Here is a 6,089-nt window from a genome sequence, read left to right as displayed (position 1 = left end):
CTCTCCAGTTATTTTATTTATTTATTTATTTATTTCGTCAAGCAAATGTAGACTACAGTTATAGTTATACAATGTTTTCTTATTTTCTATACATTATTTCCAGTAGTTAGTCGTTTTTTTATTTGATTTCTGCCGATGGTGATGTCGATATTTTCGCAGTGCTAATTATAGTGACGCATCATGCGATTTATTGGGCCATTTTTTGAGTAGTTTGTTCTGTGAGAATTTTCCGAAAATATTTTACGATTTCTTAATTGACGACTGGGTGCATAAAAATTTAGTTGTGATAATAATTGAGTAGATTGCACGCGTTGAGAAATAATGTCATTGATAAAATAAAGCATTGAAAGATCGCGGCGTTCTTTAAGTGCTCGTATGTCTATAAGCATGCAGCGTGCTTCATATGATGGTAAGGGAAATGATGTCCAATTTAGCTTACGAAGCGCGTACAAATGAAATTGTTTTTGGACAGATTCAATGCATTCTTCATGTGTGGCAATATAGGGATTCCATACAATGCTACAGTATTCCAGAATTGGTCGGACGTATGTAATATATAATAGTTTGATTGTATATGGGTCTTGAAAATTGTGGCCGAAGCGTTTTATAAAGCCCAGCATACTATTTGCTTTGTTGATAATTGTATTATAATGTTCTATGAATGAAAGTTTGGAGTCTAAGATTACGCCTAGGTCCCTTACGATTTTGCATTTTTCTACTGGTTGGTTTCCTAAGAAAATGTTTGTAGGTGGTGCTACTGTTTTTCTGCTAAAGGCTATTGAATTACATTTTTTAATGTTGAGTTGTAATAGGCTTTTGTTGCACCAAGTGTAGAATACATTAATTTTATTCTGGAATATTTCGAAGTCTTCTGCATTGGTTATTTCTATAAAGAGCTTCATGTCATCAGCATATACAAGCACATGTATTGACTTAAGAAGAAAGGAAATGTCATTTACGTATAATATAAAAAGAAGAGGGCCCAGGTGGGAACCTTGAGGAACCCCAGAAGTTACTTCTATTGGGTTTGAAAAGAAATTTTGAAAGCGGACTGTTTGTGTTCGTTTTGTTAAGTATGACTGCAGCCATTCCAAAAATTTTGTTTCAGTTCCGTATTTTTCGAGCTTGAAGAGCAATAATGGTATGTCGATTCTGTAAAATGCCTTGCTAAAGTCCGTATGAAGAGCTTCTACGTGGTTACCGTTGTCCATTACAGTCAGAGTGAAAGTTATGAATTCCAAAAGATTTGTGGTAGTTGATCGGCCTTTGTAAAAGCCGTGCTGTTGAGTTGTAATTTGGTGTTTTACTTGTTGAAAGATTTTTTTATTAATTATTGATTCAAATAATTTTGGAATGCATGAAATAATGGCAATTCAGCGATAATTACGAATGTCAGATTTAGCGCCAGATTTGAAAATTGGCACTAAATATGAAGCTTTCCAGAGTTCTGGGAAAATTCCATTCTTCAGGGACATGTTAAAAAGGTGTTGTAAGGGTGTAGATAGTTCTTCTGCCAAGTTTTTGAGAAAAATTGGAGCTATTCTGTCAGGTCCAGGACCTTTCGTAGCGTCTAAATTTTTAAGTGCGTTTTGAATTTCGAATTCAGATATTTGATTGACAGATAAAGAATTTGAAAATTCAGGAAAATACGAGAAGTATTCGCGGTCGCGATCTGTTTCTTCATATGTGGTGTAAATTTCTTGAAAAAAAGTGGCAAAAAGACTACATATTTCATTACTAGTTTGTCCTACATTACTGTCAAGATGCATTCGTGATGGAAAGTTGTTACTTTTTAGTTTGGCTTTTACGTAATTAAAGAAGTTCTAAGGGCAAGACTTGATTTGATGTTCGATTTCACGATTATGTTTTTCATGTGCAATTTTAATGGCTGCGTCAAGTTGACAACAAATTTTTTGGTAATTTTGAAGATTTTCGCTATTGTTTTTTTTTTTTTTTTTGTATATTTTATGTGCTTTTTGTTTTCTATTTTTTAGGTTCTTCAATTGTGGATTAAACCACACTGGATATTGGTTGGTGTTCGTTCGTCTTCTTTATTTTAGAGGTACATTTTCTGATATAATTTGATTAATTATTTCATAAAATTTTGTTACTTCTTCGTTGACATTTCCTTTTTTACAAATTATACTACGCCAATTTATTATGCGAAGTCTACGTTTGACTTGTTATAAGTCAGTTTTGTGGTATTCCGGTACATCCTCGCACTCGCAGTCGCTGGGGTACGAAGTGTTATTCATTACTATTGAATATTCAATTGCTGTGTGGAATGCTTCATTTTTCCAGACGGGAGTCAATGATGCATCTACACAGAAGTCTTCAGTGCAGTTTGTGAATAATAGGTCTAAATAAGCATTTTGTTTGTTTTTGACATGATTGATTTGATATAGACCGAGTTCTGAGGATTTGCCAAAAAGATACTGCAGTGTTTCGTTTTCGCCTACGACTGGGAGTAAGATAGATTCATTTTCAATGTCTACAATAAAGTCTGCATTACGTTGGTTGAAGTCGCCATAGACATGCAGTTTTACTTCTGGTTTCATGTTAGACATAATAGATTCTAGAGTTTTGAAAAATAATTCATACGAATGTTTATGAGCATGTTCCGGTGGAAAGTACACGGAACAGAAGATATGTTCTTCGCCAGCAATAAATGCTTCGGCCCATACGTGTTCAAATTCTTTATATTTGTCGGATATTATTTCTACAGAAGTAAAGTCTACATTAATGGCAATGAGGACTCCACCGCCTGACTTTTTTTGACTGGTAGACAAATTCCGATCGTGCCGGAATACATTATAATTGTTTCCAAATACTTCTTCGCTTCTTACGCTTTCGTCCCAGCTACTTTCAGTTCCTAAAATTATTTTAAAAGATGACGACAATAGAATTTGTTGAATTTCTTTCATTTTGCTTGGGCTTTTCATGCGATTGAAATTCTGACAATAGATAAATATTTCAGTCGCATTCTGTCGAGGAAGCGAAGAAGTGTTAGTCAAGTTATTACTTATGTTTAAATATAATGGTTCTGCCTCAGAAAAGGGCGTCCTTACTTGCGAAAATTTGTACTAAATTTATTTACACTTTCGCGAAGTTGTTGAAGACGGTGCGTGCGTTCATTTGATAAAAAATGACGATATGATTGAAGGTCGGCTACTGCTTCGGCTGGCGTGAGTCCATATTCCTGATGGACTTCAATAAAGACGCGTTGGAGTTGTTCTGGAGATGTCGGCAGTCCTTCGGATGCGAGAAGCATTCTTATACTGGTTGGTGTCATTCCTTCTACGCATACAGATGATGGTTGGTCCTTCATGTATGCGAGATGTAGGCGTGTAATATGCATTACTTTTGGGTCGCGGAGTCTAGCCTTCAAAAAGCGCTCGTCGCCATTCGATGATTGCTGCGTAAGTCGGACGATTGGTGGACGCATGGGGTCAAGTTCAAATTGGCTATCTTGCGGTGCTGATTGTATGCTGGCGTTGCTGGCAGGAGCCACCAAGGAACTCAAAACCTAAAGTACACCAAGGAACTCAAAACCTAAAAGAAATCTTCAATTGACGCACTGAGGAAGATTTGTTGAGTAGCGTATTTTTGAAGAAATGGAATCAAAATTTTCTTTCAATTGACGTTCTGGTATAAATCTTCATTGATGGCCAAAAATCATGATTTAGACAAGGTGAGCTAAGTCTTTTTTGTTTATTTCTTTGAACGGTCTCTCACTGCCTTCCTTAGGAGTTATTATAGAGTTTTCCAGGAAATTATGCACGGTCGAAACCGGAAAATTTTCCCATAAAAAATGGCTTACCGTAAGCTTTTTGTCGAAGTTTGTGTGCATTTTAAAGGCGAACGCAATGCTTCTTGTTTCGACACCATTTTAGGCATAACTGGGCATGCAAAGACACAACAAAACATATTGGCATACAGAGGGAAGAAAAAAAGCTTACAGATACATACTCTCATTACACTCTGAATGTGTTTGTTGTGGAATAGGAGAGCCTCCAAAACATCCAAAATTTTAGTGGTCACCCTTACATCTCTAAGGAAATTTCACTGCAGGTATGTAAAATCTAAATCTGAAAACGGAACAGGGGACGAAATTTATGCTTGTTCAGAAATCACTCGGTTAGTTTTCAATGGGCTTTCGGCGTTCTTATAGTAAACCTTTCGGTCTTATAGTAAGCCTTTCGGCCAATCAGAGCAAAGCTGCTTTCCCTAGCACGGTCGACAGAATATTATACCTAGGGTAGAGTTACCTTGCATGGATCACTTCCTTCAGTAGACCACCCTGACGAAGAACGGTTTATTCTCTAGATATAAATTGGAATTTAGGGTATATCTACTCATAGTAGACCTTTCCCTATAGACCACTCATGAGATGAACATAAATTGGAATTTTATAAATGTTTCATTGATGCGGGTTGGCGGGATGTTTCCCGATGGAAATTTTTCGATTTTTTTTTCAATTTCTTACAAATGTTTCCCGTGATTCTGATGCAGATTACCGATGGAAGTTTTCTGGAAATCCCTCGAGTTTTCACATAAATTGAGTTATTCTGACCAGTGATCTATTCAAGGTAGTTTTACCCTGATTAACCGAGAATGCAGAATATATAAGAATCTGCTTTCGACTCCAACAAATATCATATTAGGTACAACTGCTTTGGATTCAATGGACCACCTGTCAGATTAACTGAATTCAAGAGAATTTCAGAAAACTTTCCTCGGGAAACCTCTTATCCAGCTAATCTGCATCATAATTACGAAACACATTCAGAATTTCCGATTCATATCAAGATAAAATTGAGTTAGTTGAGGTGGTCCACTAAAGGAAATGATCGACCCAAGGTAGTCCTACCTATATATCTTATCCAGCTAATCTGCATCTGAACTACGAGAAACACTTATACATTCCGATTAATATCAAGAGAAAATTGTTTTAACCCGTCAGGAGAGATGCATACAAGGTAGTTCTACTCTAAAATATCAATATACTGCGTAGTTGAGAATACAAACAATAGCGTAATAAACTGTTGCATGGTCGAAAGTGCTGCACCTCTTGCTACCTGGTTTCCATCCGTGCTTACAGAAGAAATCGCTTATCGTTCCAACCCGTTACACGATATGGCTTATGATGTTGCGTGTGTGACAAGTTTCGCAGGCTGCCAACAGGAAATAAGATAAGATTCAACAATCGTATTGCATACGGAAAAAAACTCTGCGTTTTGCGATACACTAAAATCGCTTTTTACGCGGGGGATACGTGCCGCGTAAAAAAACCGCGTAAATTCCGAAATCCGCGTAAAAAAAACGCGTAAATTCCGGAATCCGCGTAAAAAAAAACGCGTAAATTCCGGAATCCGCGTAAAAAAACCATCGTTAATTTTGCATTCCGAGTGAAGGGGGACCGAAATCCGGGCAAAAAAAAAATACCGCGTAAATTCCGAAACCCGCGTAAAAAAACCGCGTAAATTCCGGAATCCGCGTAAAAAAAACCGCGTAAATTCCGGAATCCACGTAAAAAAAGCCGTGTAAAAAGCGACCTTAGTGTACTGTAAAGGAGACTCAACTCACCAAAAAGTGGAGTGACTTACAAAAAAAAGGCTTGGCCTCTTACAACATGCGTCTTGAAGGACGTCGGGAACAGAAAGCGAGTTGCTTTTCCAATTGATTTTTGACGTAGAACTACGTCTCTAAAAAAGTTTAGCTACAAAAGGGTGCAAAATGCAAACCTAAAAACGAAAAAAAGGAAAAAATATGTCCAATTTCAAATGCTAACAAATCGGTTAGTTTTTTATGGATTTTCTTCGTTCTTGCAGAAATCAATTGGAAAATTTTTTATGCATCCGTCCAACTTCGAAATGGTAATTTGATTATTCGAACTATTGTACTATTGAAAATTGTCAAACCTTGTTGAAACGCACATTTCGACCTCTACTGGCTTATTGTTCGTCGACAGAATGTCAAACCTAGTTCACTGAGAATGCACTCCTTAGACTATGAAGAGCCTATCTCTGCTGGAATCACCCATTTTACTAGTGGATGGCGACTAGGACGGTCCTAACCAACAGCAGTAG

Source organism: Wyeomyia smithii, chromosome 1 (genome assembly GCF_029784165.1).
Source record: "Wyeomyia smithii strain HCP4-BCI-WySm-NY-G18 chromosome 1, ASM2978416v1, whole genome shotgun sequence".
Taxonomy (NCBI): Eukaryota; Metazoa; Arthropoda; class Insecta; order Diptera; family Culicidae; genus Wyeomyia; species Wyeomyia smithii.
Note: the sequence above shows the minus strand (reverse complement) of the source record.